Genomic DNA, 24,091 nt, shown 5'->3' with positions numbered 1-24,091 from the left:
CTCTCTCATTCTCTTCATTCATCAGCCTCTCAGAGTACTTCTTCCATCTGTTCAACACATTCTCCTCGATAGTGAGTACATTTCCCTCATTATCCTTTATCACCCTTACCTGCTGCACATCTTTCTTAGCTCGGTCCCTCTGTCTAGCCAATCGGTTCATAGGTTTATAGGTTCATATGAGGCTATCTGCCCTAGGGCATTTATAAGCCTAGCCAGAGTGTGTTTGGCTTTCGCCACCCATTTTAAATTAATTTTGCTATGCCCTTTTTCGAGGTTAGTATACTGTGCCTCTGTCTAACAGTGACACAGAAGTGATACCCGGGGTAAACCTACTATCTCCCATCCACTCATCAAGATTCCTCTTGAAGAGAGTCAGTGAGGGACTCTGCCTAACCTGGACTCAGATTTTATTCCAGAGTGAAGGGAGCCTCTGGGTTATGAATCTGTCCCTCCAGCATGTCCTATTTATTTCAGTGCTGAGGTTCAAGTCTTTCGAGCGGGTAGCTCGATGGGATTTGGATTTTCTGAGGTGCAGCATGTCCATTAATTCTGGGTTGGACATGGCTTAATACGTCAGGCACAGATTGCCTCTGAGCAGGCGGTATGCCACTGAGTAGAGCTGGAGTTTCTTTAACCGGGCAGCATATGGCATCTGTTTGAGCCCTTTGATCCTCTTGGTGAGGTACTTTTGGGGTCTTTCCAGTTGCTGCAGGTGTCTGGTAAGGTACATCCCAAAAGGGGCATTGTACTCAATTATGGGCCTGATGAGGGATGAGTAAAGAGGCACGATGACCTCCCCTGATCTAGATGTGAATCCCTTCATGATTAGGTGGGATATATAAAATGTTTTTCTAACCACTTTTGCCATGTGGTTGTCAAATGAGAGATTGCTATCAACTTGGGTCCCCAGGTCCCTAATTACTTCTTCCATACTTAATGGATTACCACGTATGTGGTACAAGTCCTTTTCTCCCTCTTTAGTGTCCAACCTTTCATACAACTCTCTATATGCCTTATCCTTAGCATTTGCCACCTCTCTCTTTACCATACACCTCATCTCCTTATACTTCTGCCTATTTTCTTCATCTCTCTGACAATCCCACTTCTTCTTCGCCAGCCTCTTTCTCCGTATGCTCTCCTGTACTTCCTCATTCCACCACCAGGTCTCCTTGTCCTCCTTCCTCTGAAGTATCCCCTTCTAATGTCGCAATCCTTTATAGCAACATTTCTCCAAGGATGTGAATACATGTGAGAACATTTTTAGATTAGTTATAACAATGTGAGGGTTACACGTTAGACCAAAGTCTGTGTTAAGCCTGTTGTATATGCTTGACATAAGAAGGTTATCCTAAATGGTAACATTTTCAATTCATGCACTTGATGCATTGTTAATGCTGCTATCTATTCCAGAGTTACACATCGTTTTGTCATCCTTTGTCATTGTTTTGTTTGTTGGAAGGATTTGCAGTTACTTATTACATGTGTGTATTCATATAGATCAGTTAATTATTTTTAATGATGCCTCTCTAAATGCATATTTATTTTTCTTGCCAGTCACTGCTTCATTTTGACGCGTACTTTTTTCACACGTAAAGAGATATGTCTCCCAAAAATCTGGCCCATGTAAAAATGCATTCTCAGATGCTGAGAATGAGGTAATAGCACAGACCCTCTATCGACATGGAAACTACCTCTTCCTGAAAGTCATAGGTGACAGGCCCTTCCATGACCATACCTGGTGACAGATGGTCAATAATGTCAATGCTGTGGGTGGTCATGTCCCGGACTATCAAGCCATCAGACATTGGACCAGTGACCTGATGACCAAGGCCAAGAAAATAGCCAGTGCTTTTGCATGGGAATGGAGGACTATTGGTACTGATCCTGCAACTAAGCCGCCACTCACTGAGACAGGGAAGTCTCTGTGTACTGTAAGGGATCTGGGCACCCTATTAGGGGTTCCTAGTGTAATTCTGGACATAAATTCTAAGGTAAAAGATGGTCAAAGGCTGTCTAATGGTGAAGGCGTAAGGTCCAGGTATGATATTAATTATCTATCATATCTCTATCTATCTATCTATCTATCTATCTATCTATCTATCTATCTATCTATCTATCTATACACACACACACACACACACACACACACACACACACACACACACACACACACACACACACACACACACACAGATAGAGATAGATAGATAGATAGATAGATAGATAGATAGATAGATAGATAGATAGATAGAAAGATAGATACAGATATATCTAAGGGGAGAGAGGGGGAGGGGAGTGGCAGAGTAGAATATAGACCTTTGTCTTTAATGTGTAACCTTCATTTTAATGTCTAGCTTCCCTCTTGCAATCACCATTTTGTCTGTCTAGTCACATCTGGTACTGATGTTTTATGGCAACCTGCAAAGGAACGGCAATACCTTTTTTACATATAGTATTTTATAGAATTTATCTTGAGGTCTACTTTAATTCCTTTTTTAATTGTGCGTGCATCTATTACTACTTAACTTGAAGTTACATAGTATAAGCCTGATATTTTTCCGTATTTCTCTTTTTGTTATGTTTTGCTACTCTAATCACAGGTGAGCCTATTGATGGCACTGTGAAACTCTTACCATCTGATGTCAGAGATTCAGTAGTCTCTGACTGACAGTGATGAAGAGGCAAAGACTAGCACTGTAGATGGTCAGTCTGAAACTGAGGCTTTGGCTCCTCATCTCACTGCCCAGATTTTAGGTACAGTCATTATGTTTGTGCATACCATTGACAATGAGCTATCTGACATAGCACAGGTTAAGGGTGACATGGTTGATCAGGGTAGTTTGGTTACTCCAGATGCAGAGCTGTAAGAGTCCCCTCTAGCCTAGCCACCATAAGGATAAACTACCAATGAGATGTCAATAGAGGTGCTGAAAGAAGGCATGCTTTCTGCCATCTCCCTGATGTTTGGTGTGTCAGTAGGTGCCATGCAGCATATGTGAATGACAGTCAGAGGGCACAGGAACATTCTACCAAGGCTTCAGAAGAGATATTCTGAGTACTAAATGCTGTGCATTTTGATGTGCAGGACTGCCTGAACCTTGTGGGTGACTCCTTGAATCAGATGAAACACTGGATCATGAAGTGTCTGCAATGTAACATCAGCTAGAGGAGGGTCAGCATCCATGTGTCTGGAGAGAGGCCACATCATCAGGTACTAGCTGTTGTGACAGTGTCAGGTCCCCTTCCTGTTGTGGCAGTATTTCTACAGCTCATTCAGTGAATAAGGTGTGCACACCCAGACATGGTAGACTATGTCATTATAGACATAGTCGTGATGAGAACTTGTTCAGCAAACATCATTCATGTTTAGGTAGTACCCCGACTTCCAGCCAAGGTTATGGAACTAGTAGTGGAACTCCTGACAGAGGTAATTCTCATGGTCAGAGGTGAAGATAGTGCATGGCTCACACTTGTCTAGGATGCCAAGATGTAGAGCTAGCACAAATGCTTTGGTTGTATTCCTGAAAACCCATATGTGATAAAACTTATCTTAGCCATACCACTTCACACATACACAATGTGCAAGCACATGTGCAGAAAAACACACATATATACATGTATATAAACATTATTATTGAATGATTTACATCTGTTGTCAATGGCCCTGACAATTTCTACTTGCTGTTAACCTGATTTCACACTCATGCACACAGACACACACACACACACACACACACACACACACACACACACACACACACACACACACACACACACACACACACACACACACACACACACACACACACACACACACACACACACATACACACACACACACACACACACACACACACACACACACACACACACACACACACACACACACACACACACACACACACACTTCTTTTGTGTCAGGATTGCCCTCCTATAACTGACCTTGTGCAAGTGATGGTGACTGTGCCTGCCCTTTGCACATTTCTTCATGACTTTGCATTACTTATGTCTGATTCATAGAGTGGATAGCTAAAGCTTGCAAGGTCAGTCTTCATAAGTCAGATACTTGCTTTAACTAAAAGTATTATACTGATTTTTTACTACTCAAGTTCAAATGATTATTATGTAGTTTCTGATTCACGTATTGGTAGTAGTATTCTTAATAATGCAGTCCTATTAGGTAGTAAATAGTGCTTGCTCAACATCTTGTACAAATGTTGCTAAGTATGCCCTAGTCACTGTTGGGTATCTACACTGGGCAACTTTAATGCATGATGTGTGATGCACAAATTAATATGTATTCTGCATATATCACTCATGAGTTACTGCTGACATTCTTGTACAGGTGAACCATGTTTTATCTTACAAAGAAACAAACAATACTTGCATATGTGGGTAAACATTTCTATCTCTTCCTTACAGGTTCATCACTTACCTTGGTTAATGCTGCTCCTACAAGTTACCTCTTCTGGGCCTGACTCTGTCTGATGCTCAGTTAATGCAACTATTACACTGGTACGTAAAGGTTGATAATTTTGCATGCACCTCTGTTACCATTTGCATGTGTTAGTCTCTTAGGTTTTCTCTTTGGTAGTGGGCGTGCCCATTATTCTCTCCCTCTTAGTCAGAGTCATACCATATTGTGCACACCTACATCTGCCAGGATCATCCATAGTTGCTGAGTCTTCCTCTGACTCCTCATCTCTCTGCTCACCCTCCTGGCCTTGCCTGTGGTACTGAGAACTGGGATCCTTGGCCATGCTGCCATTGTTTTAGCTGTTTACTGACAATTATATTGTGCAACATGGCACAGGCAGTGAGTATCTTGGCTAAGGTGGCTGAGTCATACCGCAGGGCACCAGCAGATGTGTCTAGATATTAGAACCTTGATTTGAGAAAGCCAAATACACAGTTTATAACATTCCTAAGTTGAACATGTGCATCATTGTAACCTTGCTCAGTGGGGGATGTATGGGTTTCTCGCATCTATATTATAAAATCAAAGTCTTAAAACTTTGAAAGTTATAATATCGAACCATTTAGATCAAGGACTATAACATCGAACACTCAAAATAGCAAATTTTTTCCCAGGAAAAAAATTCACTGCTCCGACAAACATACACACAACACAAGCACACCAAAATAAATAATCCACACACATAGACTTCACAAAACCCTACACTAAACCATACATACACTACTAGCTATCCACTTATCTTAACCCAACCCTAACCCTAAGGTCTGTAACTACCGCACACTCACCTTACTCGCTCCCTAACCCTAAGGTCCCTAACTATCGCACACTCACCTTACCTGCTCCCTAACCCTAAAGTCCTTATTGCACACTCACCTTACCTGCTCCCTAACCCTAAGGTCCCTATCGCACACTCGCCTTACCCGCTCCCTAACCCTAAGGTCCCTAACTATCACACACTCACCTTAACCCGATCTGTTCGCATACTTAACTTAACCCGGTCCATATCCTTTGCTCCACAGTTGAGGAAATAGCAAAGCTGCAGAAACTGACCACCAAATACTTTCCCTAGGAAAGTATTCAATATTCTGCAGCTTCGCTATTTTCAGCGTTCGGTGCATAGGGTTCGATATTATAACATTCGCAGTTTTAAGACTTCGATGTTATAATATAGACCTGGGTTTCTCATGGGTGCATGAGCCAAGATTCAAGAACATAATGTTACCCCCACTAGATACCTTTGTGGAAAGTCACCTTTAGCAAACCTTACATTCAAATCATAGACCTTCCATATGTGTGAGTCATGAAATCTACTATGGCTACCTGCACACACATTGTAGATTATCACTTGGGCATCACAGACCACCTGGCAGTTGATGTCCTTTTCTGTTGATATAACTCCTTCCCTTTTCACCAGATGGGGATTTTAATTTGATGCATGTGCAATCTCTGCCCCCCAGAACCTTAGGGATGCATGCTATGGTATAGCAATGCTGCAAGATTGTAGCTCTCTCCTCTGGGATATGTGGAAACCAGGTATGACCCGTTAAATGCGACAGCATTGTATTTAGGAATTGGTGTAATATTCTTCAGGTTGACCGCTGTGACACCCTTAATATATCCATGTCTGTAGCTAGTAAATGTAATGCTACACATATCTAGGTTTCCACTGAGATCAGTTATACATGATTTCTCCGGGGCCTCAGTTTAGGGCAACTGAGATTTCCTATTTCCGCTGAGATATTCCTTTTCACCCACTAGCGCTCTACATATTCTGAGCACCCTTCTCCTTCTAAGTTGAGGTCTAGTAGCAGCAGCAACATGTATCAAAACCTGTTGCACATACAAGTTACTTAGAGCAGTTGCAACCCCTATCATAAGAGTTTTGGTAAAGTATTGGAAATGAGACCAAAAGGGAGCATGGCATGCACACACACATTTTGTAAGTTCCTGAATTACTCCACCATGTTGAATTGATTCATTATCATGCAGTTCACCTACGTATGCCTTCACTGGCATATTTTGCCACTTTAAATCCTTAGCACAATATGCATAGCTGTTTAATGAATACCAATTAGAGAAGTCACAGATATGTGTCACTCACATATGCTTATGTCAAAGTTTAGCTGTTCATGAATCCGGGCCATTGTCATTACATTTTAGTGACAGAAGTATTTCACTGACTGCTACCTCAGTTTTTCCAGTTTCAAGAATTTCCACTATTTCCAAAAATGCATTTTTCATATGATTTAAAAAAATAATACAGGGATGAAGAAACATTGATAGATCAATAACAGCCCATTGAAATTTGGCTCACAATATATTCTATAACTGAAATAGTAATAGACACTGAGAAATGTAGAGTAAAAAAAATACACATAATTAAACTGCAAATTATAGGTGTAAATTTTATTGATAAACTCACATATTATTAACTCTAAGAATGCATAATAGAGTACAAAGGGATGAAGAATGTGTTAATTAAGAAAACTTCAACCCCTGAAAAAAACAATTATGCTTTAGCTGGAAGAGGATTCAGAAAAAAACCCTATGCTAGTGGTAATTATTGTGATATGAAGGGCCTGTTTCCAAGATGCAGCATTTCTTGATTCAGGGACACATTAGCCAGAATAAAAAAAGACCTCATTATTGGCTAATTTCCATGTCTGTTGATATCTGTTAAATACATTGAGTGCAGATCAGAACTTCCTTTGGTGGTTAATACTAGAGGCCAATGCATCCTTGTGGCACAAGCACCCATACACACTTGCACACACACTCACACACACACACACACACACACACACACACACACACACACACACATGTGTACATGCACATACACATGTGCACCTCACACAACACATACTTTGTCCCTGTCCCTGAGTTGACAAAACATCCCCAGTTTCTCTTTTCTAGTCAGTCACTGATTATTACACTCAATCAATAATACCAGATATTAGACTTTCATTATTATTATTATTATTATTATTATTATTATTATTATTATGCAGAAACTGCACTTCAGTGCTAGATCTATAGCTCTATTAACTTTTTTATGTGATTCTGAGTCACATTTCAAAAATATCTCCCTGGTGTCATTTACCATCCCTCTCAATCTTGTCCTGAAGCTTCTCTCCACAGGGACTCATTCCATTCTTCTCAACAGTTCCTGATTTTACAGGAGGATCCTGCTGTTGCTTCTTATAGCCATACCTCTCAAGCATACAGAGATTTCTTGTGCTAAAAGTTTGCGAGGTATACTTATAGGTGCCTGGTCCCTCTCCCTTGTAACTCATAAACTGTTGCAGTAATTGAATATTGAATTAGATCCTTATTATAAATAACAGAACCTCTTGGCCCACTAATTTTTTAGTTAGCATAAGTGGTTAATTGTGCTGTTTCATGTGACAAGTATCCACTTTCAAATTTATTTATTTATTTTTAATTTTTTATATATTATGCCATGTCCTACCTGCTGTCCAGTGGTGGTGCAGAGGCCTGACATCACAGGTGGGAGGTTTCAGAGTTTTAATCTTTTTTAGTGTTTTTAAGAAAAAATATTTATATAGTATTGCTGGCTTTTAGTTGCCTCCAACACATATCATCTTTCTTTTTTTAATGAGTGCCTTTATGGCATGCTATATAGATTATCTCTGGTGTCCACTGTTTTCCGCTATCAACATCATGTTTCAGTTCCTTTCATGCAGAATATTGCAGGGATATCCCTGGAGTTTAGTGCTACCCACAACCTCATCATTTATAAGTGCCATTAAAGCAAAATAATGTAGAACAATCCTTTGTGGCTGATGTCACCCCTCTATCCACAGCTTGCATAAGTGCCAATATTGACCTGAAACTGTAGAACAATCCAGTTGTTTAGTGTCCCACTATGATCCTATGTTACAGCTTTTGATCATTAGTCTAGGGGACTGAGGAATTATGAGAACCATCCCAGCACATACACACACACACACACACACACACACACACACACTTAGCCTATCCCCTAATTAACCCCTCTCTACATTTCAAAGGTAGACACAGACTCGCATATACATTCAGACATGCAGCCCCACACATACACATCCCTCCAGCACTACCTATCTGCTAAACTCCCTGGTACTTACCTCTGTTGTGATGGGTGAGCATGAGCTCTCTGAATCACTTGGCTATGTAAATAACTTACCACAGGCAACTTTGGAATAGAGCACATTGTGAATCAGCATTGGCCTTTCCCCAGGAATGCCTCATTAGCACCTAGCATGGCTGTGTAGACAGCTCATCATTGTGCCATACTTCTTCATGCAAAAGAAGTATGGTTGGGCTGTCTCCATATATGGAAAAGTTACCAAAAGATGTACATGAGCCAGAGCCAGCACTAGGTGACATAGGCAGTTGCATAGGGCCTGGTGGTTGGGAGGACCCTATCCAGGGAGACAGAAAAAGAAACATTTCTTCAGAATTGGCATCTTCTCCTTTAAGAAAGAAAACATGCACATTGCATCCATCCATGCATGTATCTTTAATATGACACACACACCAACATAGACATAATGTAAATATGCTTCAAATGCATATGCTGAATTTAACTTGCTACCACAAGCATTCCTTCATTTGAGGGTATGTGTGTGTAATACTATAGTTAAGGAGAGCAGGCTAGTCTGTTAACTTACTCAGACTCAAACCGTGTACCTTGGTAGAGGAAGAAAGAGCCTGAATCCTCCAAGCCGACTATCAGACTGCTCAATGATTTATGGGTCCCAGTGTGGACAAGAGGCTGAATCATCAATGCCTTGTACCAGAGAGCTAAAGGAATTGCAAGCTTCAGTGCATTTTCAAGGAAATGTGAGTTACAGTGCATTTTCAAGGAACTGTGCGATTGAATGGAAGAGAAGTTTACCGCTGCTTATGCTAAGTCTGTTGTCAGTGTGCCACTATTTTCTTTAACAAACAGCAGTCAGCATACCTATCAACCTCCTAACACATAAAATCTGGACAAAGCCAAAAATAATGGGTGGGGAGACAGAGGCCCAAATATATGGACAATTTTAAATATTGCTCTTATAAGCTCAGAAAGAAGCTAGAATAAAATATGTTGTGTTATCATGGATTTTCTAAAGGATATGAATTCTGAAACTCAACGATTGGCCAGAAAACTATACATTTAATGAGGAACAGACATTCCTATTCTCTCACTGTGTGGATGGATTGCTGATACTATGGTGCACTTTAATGGAGTTGTGGGTGTGTCCTCTTTTGGATGAGATAACTATGAACTTGTTGTCATAGCCCAATATGACCATGATCTGGCTCTGAGGTGTGTAACTTGTTTATACCTCATAGTAGCTATTTTTGAATTTCTAGACTGACAGTCATGGCAACACTGGGTCATCTGCACTGGAAATAGTAATTCGGTAAGTATGACTAAAGAGCACGTGAGGAAATATTAATGCCATAAATTCAAAACTTCCTGTAAGACAAAATAGTATTCTTTTTGTTTTCACTTTATCACTAGAGTAGCTGATCATCATTATCATCATCTTCTTTCGGCTGTTCCCATTAGGGGTCGCCACAGTGGATCATCTGTTTCCATTTCTTCCTGTCCTCTGCATCTTGCTCTTTCACAACAACCGCCTGCATGTCCTCTCTCACCACATCCATAAACCTTATGTTAGGCATTCCTCTTTTCCTCTTACCTGGCAGCTCCATCCTTAGCATCATTTTCCCAATATACCCAGCATATCTCCTCAGCACATGTCCAAATCAATGCAATCTCACCTCTCTTGCTTTGTCTCCAAACTGTCCAACCTGAGCTGATCCTCTAATATACTCATTCCTAATCCTGTCCATCCTAGTCACACCCAGTGCAAATCTTAACATATTTAACTCTGCCACATCCAGCTCTGACTCCTGCCTTTTCGTCAATGCCACCGTCTCCAACCCATATAACATAGCTGGTCTCACTACCCTCTTGTAGACCTTCCCTTTCACTCTCACTGTTACCCGTCTGTCACAAATCACTCCAGACACTCTTCTCCACTCATTCCACCCTGCCTGTACTCCCTTCTTCACATCTCTTCCACACTCACCATTACTCTGAACTGTTGATCCCAAGTACTTAAACTCATCCACCTTTACCAATTCTACTCCCTGTGTCCTCACCATTCCTCTACCCTCCCTCACATTTACACACATATATTTTGTTTTAGCCCTGCTGACTTTCATTCCTCCCCTCTCTAAATTACTTATGTGGAGAACATCACTAGAGTAGCTGATAATTTCTAATATTTATAAGAGAACTGTATTACAAAATAAAATCTAAGATTTATTGCTCACCAAAAAGAACAACATTGTAGGTTAAGCTGGAATGCACCGAAAGTACAGATATACAACAAAAGTGCTAAATGATAATGAAATAATAATGAAATGAGTCGTTACACTTTTCTTAATTAATACTTAAAATAATTGAAGGTATAGAATTATGAAATAAGCCCTTAAAACTGAACGTGGGAAATTTGTTGATACAAAGATGAAAAATGAAATACAAGTAAATCAGTTAAATTTCAAAGAAGTACTGTTGCAAGATGACAGTGAGATAGCTAGCTTGGATATGTACTTAAAAAGTTTTAGTACAATTACAGAGATATGTTTGTTACCTCAAATCTCTACAAACAGTAGAAATGCCACAGCAGTAAACTAGTTTAACTTCAAAGAAATATCATTCCAAGGTAAAAGCAAGATAGCTAACTTATATATGCACTTAAAAATTGTGTTTAAACTGGAAAGAGAAACTAATATACTATCTTAAATCTCTATTAACAGTAAGAATGCCTACTGAGTAAAACAGCTCAGATTCAACTAAATGATATTCCAAGGTGAATGCAAGATAGTTTACTTAATTTTACAGTATAAAACTGCTTTTTAAAATTACAAATAGAAGATATTTTGCATTTCTAAGATTAGACATACCACAAGAGTAAAACAGTTAAATTCACAGAAATACTGTTCCAAAGTGAAAATAAGATAACTTGCATACATATACATTTAAACTTCTTATTAAATTTATAGACAAAATTTATTTAACTCACCTAAGTAAATGATAAACATTCTATGTTCCTCTCAGTTTCAGAGTATCATACAAAGACACACAAAGTACGGAAGACAAAACTAGTCACTCTCTGATGGTATTCAATATTTTCACTCATGTCCTCATGAGTACAGACATTTTAAAATGTCAAAGCACCCTGATTGGCTGCTGATACAATCAAATAATTTGAACTATGCTGGATTCCCAGGGAGAAGTAAACAAAATGAGAAGAGTTCCCTGCATGTTTATAAAGACATGGGAGAAAAGAGTGTGTTCTCTCAAGATCCATAAATGGGAATGAAGGAGACACACACACACAAAAGGCACTTTCCAGTGGTTTGCAGTAATGTCTCAATAACCAGCTGACACAGACCAACATGTTTAGCCATATATGAAAGTTCACTGGTGGATGAACAAAATGCTGCTGACAGTATTATGGGGATTCAGAAAGTACCTCATCTCTGGCCATAACAGCTGTGGTGAAGCAAGTTCTGATTCAGAAACAAGATAGCCGCCATGAGGAAAGCCTCAGATATTTTGCATGTATCAGAATAATCCTTAACCCCCACAAGTTCAAAACAGAACTTTCCTGTGCTAGGTAACACTGGTGGCCCGTGCATCACATTGCACAGGCTCTCCCCATTAACTGTATAAGACATACACACATTCAAACACACACACATGCATGCCCATGCACATACACACACACACACACACACACACACACACACACACACACACACACACACACACGCACACACACACGCACACACACATACACACACACACACACACACACACATATACATGCACATGCACACACACACACACACACACACACACACACACACACACACACACACACACTCACACACATCACTATACCTCTTACCCGCCCATGTAGTTCTCAACATTCCAGATTTTCCCAGTATATCTAAAAGATATTTGCCTCAATGTTTTGCTCTGTAACTCATAAAATGTGTGGTTTTGTGGGAAATCATTGAGGATTGAAGTCAGTAAATAATGGCAGACATTTGAGTTTCAGACTTCATATCCATCAGAAAATGCATGCCAATCCAAAATCTATTATTCTGTCAACTTTCTAAGTGCAATATTTAAAATTGGTCCCTATTTTTGGTCATCGTCCCCCATTACTTGCCTAGATTTCTTGTGTTAAAAGGTTGAGAGGTATACAGTATTCCTGAGCTGATAGAACATCCATGATGTCTCTTCATATGTTTCTGCCCCTGTCTTTGCAAATCACGTTTCCTTACAGTCCATTAGTAATGCCAAACATTAGAGTTGCATTCTTCTTAGTGTTCTTAAAGTGCTTCAAAATGCTACAATTATTACTACTTTAATATTCTTCTTGGTGTCATTTGTTGTTCCTTCTGGCTTTATCGTGAAACGTCACCCCCACAATTGAACATACACATCAATCTCAGCTGTCTGTCCATGATGTAACAGGATGTTCCTACTATTGCCCCTTTTAGTTGCCCTGTCCCTCATAACTAACATACTGTTGCAGTCGTTCAATAATGCCAGAGATTAGATTGTTGTACTTCTTAAAATAATAAAAAATATGTATGCAGTTGGTTCATTTACTGATGAGTCAGTGTAGTGGGCTAAGGCTCTTAATTGATAATCTACAGGTACAGGTTTTGGCACATTCCCTTTTACTTCATCTTTTTATTATTAAATACTTAGCAAAATTTTACAAGTATCTTTGTTGTTGAGTGGTGGTATAGAACACTAATGTGCTGTGATTCAATACTAAACTTAAATGGCTTGTATCTTTTTAAGTGCTTTTAAGGCATGCTAAGTAGGCTACCCCTTGGATCCACTGACCTCCCAAACCCACATCTTTTGTGCTCTAAAACTTTGCTCCATTAACAATCGATGTGCCTTTAAGGCATGATATGTGAGTTATCACTGGTATCTAATGCCCTCCCTCCTTTCATGCTCCATGGCTTTGTTCTATCAACATTTGACATGACTGTAACACAGGGTATGGGAAGTACACTGGTGTTTAATGTCCCCCTTGACTATGTCTTTTGTGATGCAAAACTTTGCAGCATTAGCATTTTATTTGCCTGTAAGGCACAATATGAAGAGTTATTCCTGGAGTTTGTAACCCCCTCCCAATCAACTTCTTTCAAGCTACAAAACTTACATCTTTTAGCATCTCACATGCCTTTAAGACATGATATGAAGATTTTCCCACCACTCCAATATTACAGGATTTGCTTAAATTGCTTGTTAGTCTAAGGCAGTGCAGGGATGTGAAAGATACTGCCCATCCACACACATTTATCCTACTTACTAACTCCAAAAACACAAACAAAAATTTAAAACAAACTGTAACTTCCAAAAATAATGCTGTCGCAGGAGTCTATGCCTGGTAAGCTTTAATAAAGTTCACATTAAAAATATCCGCAAGAACAAAATGTGTATAAGTGCTTTCATTTTTTTCAGTGAAAAACTTCATCAGACCAGATGACTTTTACATCTGCAGAGATTGTGCATATTGATTGATATTGGTGGATTGTAATAACAGAAGTCTTACTGGCCTTTTATGTGTATAATATTAGGAAATGGGCAGTTTTGTCATTATTAGTTCATACTTTGTATTTCATTACTTACTGAAAAACTTCAAAACAACAATTTTAAAGCACACTCATAAGTGGTGCTGTATTATACAAATAATATAATTTAATACAATCAGAAAGGTGAATCAAAGAACATATGCATGTCTGCATGGTCCCAAAAATATGTGCAAGGGGCCTATGGTTTGAAAACACCCAAAAGGTAAACTTAATCTATCACTGGCCAGATGCATTTTCTTTGAATGTGGCTTTCAGTGTTGTTTCAATGAATGTTAGGTTCAAGGGCTGAGATGTTTATTGTTAATGCTATTTTACCATAAGACAATATTGTTTTGTTTAGCAAATCCTATAAGTGTTTCTCCTATAAAATTTGAAATAAATGTTTTAAATTAAATCCAAATATCTGTAATCATTGTAGAAGTAAATAAAAAATGGTATGCATACTGAAAGGCGTTAACAGTGTTTATGGTAACTGGGGAGAAATGGCCAAGTACTGGGAGACTTGAATGGCTGGGAGGGGGAGCTGCTCTGTGTGTCGGGAGGCCCCAATCCATTAGCCTGCCTACGGCCCCACCTGACCAAGATCCAACTCTGTGTGGAACTCACTATAGCATTCCCAGTTCTTTAGTGCAGAAGGAAGTGATTCCCAGATCAGGGATGCTACCACTTAAATTTTGTGGTCATTGATGGTGTAGTTTGATGTGTGGAGGTTGTAAGGAATGGCTATTTCAGGTGGTAGACCTACAGCTATATGTGAGTTTTTTTACTAAGAGTTGATGAGTGAAGTAGGGAAAGGAATCCATCTGTAGGAGTTTAAAGAGCAGGAGCCTAGAAGCAAGCATATTGCTTTGTTTATGATAATGCAGTGATGCTCTTGATAAGAGGTAATAACAGCAAATCTAGAATTCATGTTTGTGGGAGGTTATGCTGTGTTCATTTTTTTTTATTTCAGACAGAGGCTAATATAGAGGGCATATATTCCAGTTGGGCCAGAAGGACTATTTTGCATAATACTTTCATGCTGGGAAAGGAAACAGAAACTGTTTCTTGATCAGAACAGAAATGTATATATCTTTGCATTTGTTTTCTTTGAGTGATATTGAAAGTGCAGGGTATGATTTAGGCAAACTCCTAAATATAAAAAGAATTATGTGGCACTAGAGATTGTTTGCTCTTAAGTAATATTTTCCAAATTGGTAGCACTAAAGATAGTCTCGGTTTTGTTCCAAAATCAAAAATGTTAATACTTTATTGGAAGAATTATATCTGACATTCATGTTACAGATGCTTAAGCTTATATGGCCACAGTTTGCCATTTGGCATTCAACAGCATATGTTGGGACCAGGCATGCACATCTATGATATTTTAAAAACCTTCCCTTCAAAGTCTATTCACAGACCAAAATCATGCCTCTTTCATATTACATTTAGCAATAGTCACAAAGAAGTTATCCTCTTTTTCTGTTGCCCCAGTACTTTCTCCTGTTTGTACAGTAATTGACACACTTTGTACCCACTGCCCTGCAATAAGGGACCTGCCTAGCTTCTAAGGATCCCCTCATCTACTTCAAGCCTTGCCAAATTGGATCATCTTTTTCTGCTGCCCCAGAACTTTCTCATGTTTGTACAGTAATTGACAAACTTTCTACCCACTACCCTGCAATAAGGGACCTGCCTGGCTTCTAAGGATCCCCTCATCTACTTCAAGCCTTGCCAAATTGGATCATCTTTTTCCGTTTCCCCAGTACTTTCTCCTGTTTGTACAGTAATTGACAAACGTTTTACCCACTACCCTGCAATAAGGGACCTGCCTGGCTTCTAAGGATACCCTCATCTACTTCAAGCCTTGCCAAATTGGATCATCTTTTTTTGCTGCCCCAGTACTTTCTCCTATTTGTACAGTAATTGACAAAGTACATTTCATCATTGCCCCATGCTGTAAGCAATTCTGCGTTTTGTATTTTAAACTCTGTAAACTAATTTTAGCCACTGAGTCAGGAAAGCCAGCAGCCAGATTCCTCTCCCGGACCAGTATTACCTAATAGTTTTCCCCTCACCACTTACCTTATCCTTCCCTACTTGCTAAATTCCTTTTCTTGGTCACCTGTTGTAATAATCATTCTGCCCACTGGGTGGCAGTCTAATCTGGCCTAGAGCCCTTACTCTTTCCCCCACATTTGCTAGTTTCAGCTCACTACATTATTTTTCCTATTTTCTCTTCCCTTGCCCTGCTGCCTAGCTATTCCCCTAATACTCCCTCTCTGCTCCTAGTCCGTACTCTTCTCATCCTCTACCCACAGCAGACTATTATTCTTTTTATTCTTCCCTCCTCACTATCCTTTTTCTTACATCATACCTGCTCCACTAGAAGCTACTTACCTGCTCCACCTTCTCTCTCTGGTTGTTACTGCTCACTGATTGTCTCTGCTGAATCCTCCACTACTTGCTCTAACCCGCTCCATTCACCCTATGGGCTCACTCTGCTCCCCTACCCTATCCACAATTCTCACCCACCCCCAGTGCTGTTAAACTTACACCTGTCTAGTCATACCCACTTTACTACTCACCCTATCACCTTAAACTACTACTTATCAACTACACCCCTAATCTCTCTCCTTAATCATCTCCACTCTATTGCAAGTGACAATAACCACTCCACTCTACCTTTATCTTCATTTCTACCCTTCCGCAAAACTCCTCTGCCTATCCTACCACACTATTTTACCCTACCCAACAATTTACATAACCTCTTAACCCTACTATTACAAGTGGCCTACTTACATAAGCCTATCCTCACAAACCCTCTTCTCATTTCATCTTCATTAATATTCCTAACCTTAACTTATGCCCTAACCTTCTACAAACACTTCTCTCTGGTTTATAAAGTACCTCCCCACCAGCAAACTCTACCAATTACACATCTCAACTCCTTCTCCCACAGCAACATAACCTCTACTTCAGCTTATCTACTTCCAAGGTTTCATAGATATTTCCATGTTACTTACTTCCCCAACAAGACAAGCCTACCCAAGTACTATAAAATTATAAAAACTTTGTTAAAACATTCCACACATCTTCTATTAGATGGGGACATTCATCCTAATCCTGGCCCAATTCCACAAACTGACAATAATCTACAAAAACAATTAGCCAATGATGTTTCTACCTCTATAAGATTAGGTAACTCTCTCAGAATAGCTCAACTTAATATCTGTAGCATTAAAAACAAACTTAGTCAACTACATGCTCTATTACAAGTACATGCATTTGATATCCTTTGCCTTACGGAAACTTGGTTGAAACCTTCTACTCATGACCTAGAAATAACCCCACCTGGATATAACATCCTAAGATGCAACCGCGCATCCAAAAAGGGTGGAGGTGTAGCCATCTTGTATAAATCTGAACTTCTCGTTTCATCCTATAATGTGTTAGTACCCTCAAATACCAATGCAGAAACCCTTACTGTCAAACTCCAAATTAATAAATCTAAATCTATCTATATAATATGCTCCTACATTCCTCCAGGAAATAATATTAACACTCTTGAAAACATTCTTAGTAGCCTTTCTGCCCTCCTACCTCAAGAAACTATTGTACTAGGTGACTTTAACATAGACTGGACTACACGTAGCTCTCCCAATCCTAACACCGACATCTATATGGTTTCACTCAAATAATAAACACCCCCACAAGAATCCACAAACCTAGTAATAAGGAAATTACTCTTGACTGGATCCTTATAAACAGTCACCCTGAAACTTATACACCAGAAACTCTCCCAAATGACATTAGTGACCATGTTCTAATCTACATAACAAAACAAAAGGCATACAGCCCTAATAATAATTTTTTTTAACCTACCATTCTAAAAAAACACTTCTAAGATGAGAGCTTTCAAAATGAGCTAAAGGCCTGTAACTGGTCACCTCTTACATACATACTTATACCATTTGGTATGTACCTCTCAAGACATCTGCAACAACTGGAAAGGCCTCAGAAATACCTCACTAAAAGAATCACAGGCCTAAAGCAGATGCCCTACGCTGACCGCCTTAAAAAACTCCAGCTATACTCTGTCGCATATCGTCTACTCAGAGGCGATCTCTGCTTAACATACAAGGCCATGTCAAACCCAGAGCTGTTGGACATGCTACACTTAAAGAAATCCCAATCCCTCAGAGCTACACGCTCCAGGGATCTAAACCTTGTCATCACAATAAACAAAACATGCTGGAGGGATAGGTCCCTGACCCAGAGACTCCCCAGACTCTGGAATAGATTGCCCATACATGTCAAGCAGAGTGCCTCTTTGGACCTCTTCAAGAGGAACCTTGACAATTGGATGGGAGAAAGGAAATTCACCCCAGGGATCATGTCAATCGCCCTGCTAGACAGGGGTCCAGGAAAGTAAATAATGTGGGAAGAAATAGCCAGGGAATTGTTATGGCTAGGCTTGTATAGGCCCTAGGGCTGATAGCCTAGTACCAACCTATGAACCTATGAACCTATGAACCTCTAAAGCAACTTAAACTGGATGAAGCAGTTTCTTACTTTAATACTAAATTCCTACAAGTCCTAAACTGCTATGCCCCCCTCCGCTCTTCCCGAGTTAGGACCAAAATAGCCCCATGGCTCACAAAACAAACCGGAGAAAAAATGTTCCTACGGAACAAAATATGGGCCAAATGGAGAGCCTCTGAAAGCTCTGCAGACCACCTATACTTCAAACAGCTAAGAAATGCTACCAAAATGGACATTATCTTAAACAAGAAAAACTATTATTCCCACATTCAACAATCACACTCAAAAAACCCTAAAAAGTTTTGGTCAGGCATTAATAAACTTCTCAAACCAGGACAGGCTAAAACTCCAACCCCATGCTCAATTCCCAATAATAGTCCTATGCAAATAGACAATGCCTTTAACAATTACTTCACTGAAGCTATTCAAACTCTAGCAATAACACTATCACCCATTACCCCCTGTCCTTTACAATATACAAACAGTTCATTTCCCTCCTTCCATATACAACCTGTGCCAACATCCTTTATCTGCAAACTCCTAAAAAAACTCAAACCTTGCACCCCTTCTGCTGACCGCCTGCCAGCAGAATACCTTCAAATAGCTGCCAAATCCATAGCATATCCCATATCCATCCTTATAAACAGAACAATCACAGAAGGTACCATCCCTTTCATATGGAAAGTCTCCCATATAATCTCCTTACATAAAGGAGGTAAATCCACTGATATCTCCAACTTCTGACCAATTGCATTATTCTCTCCACTAGCCAAAATAATGGAGAAATGTATTCACCATCAACTACTTCAACACCTGCTCCACAATAATTTATTTGCTAACTGCCATCACGGCTTTAGGCCCTTTCATAGCACTACTACTGCCCTGCTAACTTTTACTGACTGTATAAACAGGAATCGAAACAATAACTCTCTCTCTTCCACACTATTCATTGACCTATCAAAAGCCTTTGATATGGTCAACCATAACTTACTTATCAGTGTGCTAAAAGCCCAATCTCTTGACCCACAAGCAATTCTTTGGTTTAAATCCTATCTAGAAAATAAAAAACAAGCAGTGCTCTGGGACAATAATCTCTCCACACCCCTCCCCGTGAACATTGGAGTCCCTCAAGGCTCTATCCTAGGCCCTCTTCTTTTTTCCATTTTTATTAACAATCTCCATCATGTTTTTCCTCAAGCCACCTGTATACAATACGCTGATGACTCTACTTTAATCTGTACTGCTAAATCATCAACCTCTCTCCAGACCCTTACTCAAACTGAATTCAACTCTGTTGAAAATTGGTTCACCCATCATTGCCTCCTCCTTAACCCCAAAAAAACAAAATTATTACTTTTTGCTCCCACCCAAAAATCACCACAGAACTACTTCACAATTACCTCTAATAATGGAACTAGTATTTCCCCTGATACTACTGCACATCTCCTGGGCATAACCATTGATCATAACCTCAGCTATGATGACCATATCAACAATACTATAAAAACTGTCAAAAAATTAGGCTCCCTGTATAGAATCAAACCCTTCCTCACACCACTAGCTAGAACCACCATTGCCCAGACTCATCTCACTTCTACCCTATTCTATGCTTCTGCCATATATACCAATCTTTCAAAGCACAATCTTACCAAGCTTGAAACTAGCTATAATAATATAGTTAGACTTGCCTCTGGCTCCCCTTATAGAACCCACCACTGTCTTAACCTTAAACAACTCGGATGGTCAGAACTACAAAACCAACTACTATATAATCAACTTGTGATCACACAAAAAATTCTTTATCACCCAAATAATACCCCCATCCTCTCTAACCTGATCTCCCCTTATAAAAATCTTACAACACTATGCTCAGCTAATAAGCTACTAATTTCCAACATTAAATCTAATAACAAAGCTGAGGACTCACTCTTTACCAATGTTGTAGGCAGAATCTGGAACAAGCTTCCTAGAATGCTCACTTCTCTCTCATCTACACCACTCTTCAAGAAACATCTCAAAGAACATCTAAAAATACATTGGCTTTGTCCCTGCTCTAAACCTGACTGAATCATACTTTCCTCTTATTTTTCTTCTTGCTATACCCCTTCCTCCTGGGCTATGGCCCCTCTGCAGCATTAATCAATAGAAGCTAACCTTATACTAGTACTTGTGTTTTCCTGCCTTTTCTCTTTCTCCTTCTTTGACTTAATGAATGATAATTTTCAAATATCGTGTAACTTGTACTTGATTGTATCTTAAACCTACGAAAGACTTTGTACTTAATTGTTTCTTAAACCTATGCTAAGACTCTGTACTATTGTTCACAAGAACTATTTTTATTTTTTTCCAACCATTTTTGCTCTCTAATGTATTTGAATCTAGTCATTTTTTAATTATTGTATTCCGTAATTTACTTATGCTTGGAGCTTTTCTCCCTGGGCCTCTGCTGAAAATGGACATGTATCCAGCTAGACTAGCCTGGTCAACAAATATAAAATAAAATAAAATAAATAAATAAAATAAAATAATCCCATTTAAAAATCCATAATCATATTTTGTCTGCAACTACCTGGTACTTATGTGCAGACATGGGATATGTCACTTCCAGCCATACTGTCTTATACAGATGCTTCAGAACAGACAGAAAAATAAAAATATACACACTACTTTGATTGTGTAAAATAGTTAAAATAGGTTCTCCATCCCTACCCCTAAAATCCCTTCCAAGAGCAGTTAGTGACAGAAACTCACACACAATACCTTCAGGAAAAGTCAGAACATGTAGGTATAGCAGTCTGTCTCCTGTAAACTTTTCCACAACAATCATCCCACCTAGAAATTCTCCTCCCTATCCACATTTCTAAACAATATTAGATTAGAATTATATTCGAATTTGGATAGAATCCCCTCTGTATGAAGCCTTACATTTCCCTTTATCCCATAACCCCCCCTCAATTTTTTCCCTTCTCTTTCCTAATATTTTCCTTAATAAAAATTGTAAAATGTTGCAGTTGTATATCTTACCATCTGTTGTGCAATAGCTCCTTGGTCAAACTATATTAATAATAAAATGTGATTGTTTTGATGACTTTATACTCCTTAATAAGCCTATCTCAAGCATTGTTTGCTATTCACTACTGTAATTGTAAAATACTTATGTTTGATGTCTCAATGAGTGTATATATATATATATATATATATATATATATATATATATATATATATATATATATATATATATATATATATATATTGGCTTACATAAATAGTTATGTTTGAGTTTAAAACTTGACTCCATGGGTGCAAGGGTGGCTACTGAAAATAGTCTTGTGGGAACCATGGCCCACACAGGTTAATGAATACAAACAAACAAATAAATAATGTCAGTATTACTGGCATCTTTAAATATTGTTAATTTACCCCTTTCATGTTTTGCTGAAAGGGGCATGTTGTATACTACAAAATAGCTATCATTAAGAAAAAATAACCTTTTATAACATTCTTATTTCACCAAATAAATATTAGGAAAAAGGAAGGAAAACAACATTATATTGCTGCAAAAGGGTAAATGATAGATAAGTGATGGCAAAATACCATGACAGAGTATTATAATACTATTAACTAAAATTGGCTAGATATAATTCTGTAAATGTGAAATACATATGGAATAGATCCAAGGGGAGTATGGTATTACAAATTTATAAGTCCTAGGAATTACCACACTATTTGGTAATTATGCCAGTGCTGGTAGACAAATCTCTTTCCTGATCCATTTTATTATGCTGAGTCACACCTTGCCTACTCCAATACTCCTAGACCCCAAAGTATACTGCCTATGCGATATTGTGAAAATTCCACCTATAATCAGGTATTTTTTTTATTTTAATCTGGGAATTTAATATAATGAGTTGCTAACAACATGTGTGAGTGTAAGAGAATGGAAATGTGAAAGTGATATTACTTATAAGAAGAATCAGTTTGCTGCAGTCATTTTGCATGCACCCTGAATACAACATGTAGCAAGCACAAAGTATGCAGTTAAAAATACCTTGTTAAAGTCCAAGAGTAATGGAATCTGATTAATGAATTTTTCTCTGTCTTGTTAGGTCTATGCCAGCTTGTCACAATCATTACCATAACTAATTATACAAATGAACTTGCCTAATTTTTCATGTGGAGACAGTTTCCTGAGTTGTTACATGCTACACTTGACTTACTGTGTGCATAAATGCATGCTATCTGATGGAGAGAAAGTTCCCATGGGCTATGCCATTCACTTTAACATAGTATTTAATAACTGCATAGAATTTAAAGATGTAGAAATATAGACTACAGCTGTATAAATTAATCTTTTAATTCACATTGGTGGTTTATTTTAATTTTCTTATCATATACTTTTAGGAAAATGTAATATTTAAATGGCATGAAGATAAAGCACTCTACAGTTGCCAGGAAACAGGAAGGATGTTGCTCAGTCTAATAATCTTACAACCAGTTACAGTGTTACAAGATTAGAGATAATGCACTTTACATATCTGCAGAGTCTCGGCTGATCTATTCAATTAGTGACAGTGGCAAAATTCAGTAAAGTAGAACACATTGCTTGGAGGATTTTTGATAAGCACCATAGGCTTTTTATGACATTTTATATGAGCTGCACGATTTCTTAGTTTCTGAGTATCTATGTTGTTGACCTTTTATCCATTTTTACTATAAAATATAAAATAAATGTGAAATTAGTTGAAAAAATGGAAAGAAAGCAATGAATCTGCAATTATTTTTAAAATGTAAATTGAATATGGACTAAAACATTGTCCATTAGATAAAATAGCATAATACTAAAGCAGATGTGGAAAGCACATTGAAAAATGTTTTAAATTTACTCCACTACTGCATTTTTTAAGAAGCACTTCTCTTTTCATCTTTTATTATTGATTTCAAAGCTATGTACTATAGCTTTTAAGCATGTGATATTTCGGTTCCCTATTATATGATCGAAGACACATTCTTTCGAATGCGACATGATCGAACTTGAAAGCACAAAACTGCAAAATACCGAAACTGCATATAAGCAAATTCTTTCCCTGGGAAAGAAATCGCGTGGCCTCCTTCATTATTTTGTCATTTTCATAACTGTAGTGCGATCTCGGAGTTGGTGTATTTAGGTAGTGGGGGTGTGGGAGGCAAAGCTCCCCACTTTATGTAATGTTTTAAAGTTTTTTTTTTCTTTTTTGGAAAAATCGCTATTCTAAGAGTTCGGGATTGTAAGCTTTTGCTAATATGGGCTTGATAAATCACTGTTCACTTTTTTAAGCATTCGCTGATTTAATATTGACACAATATTTCATTATATTAAATATGCAATAAACATTCCAGACAAAATCCATGAAATCATAA

This window comes from Protopterus annectens, chromosome 1.part1 (genome assembly GCF_019279795.1).
Source record: "Protopterus annectens isolate FY-2018-M chromosome 1.part1, PAN1.0, whole genome shotgun sequence".
NCBI classification, from domain to species: Eukaryota; Metazoa; Chordata; order Ceratodontiformes; family Protopteridae; genus Protopterus; species Protopterus annectens.
Note: the sequence above shows the minus strand (reverse complement) of the source record.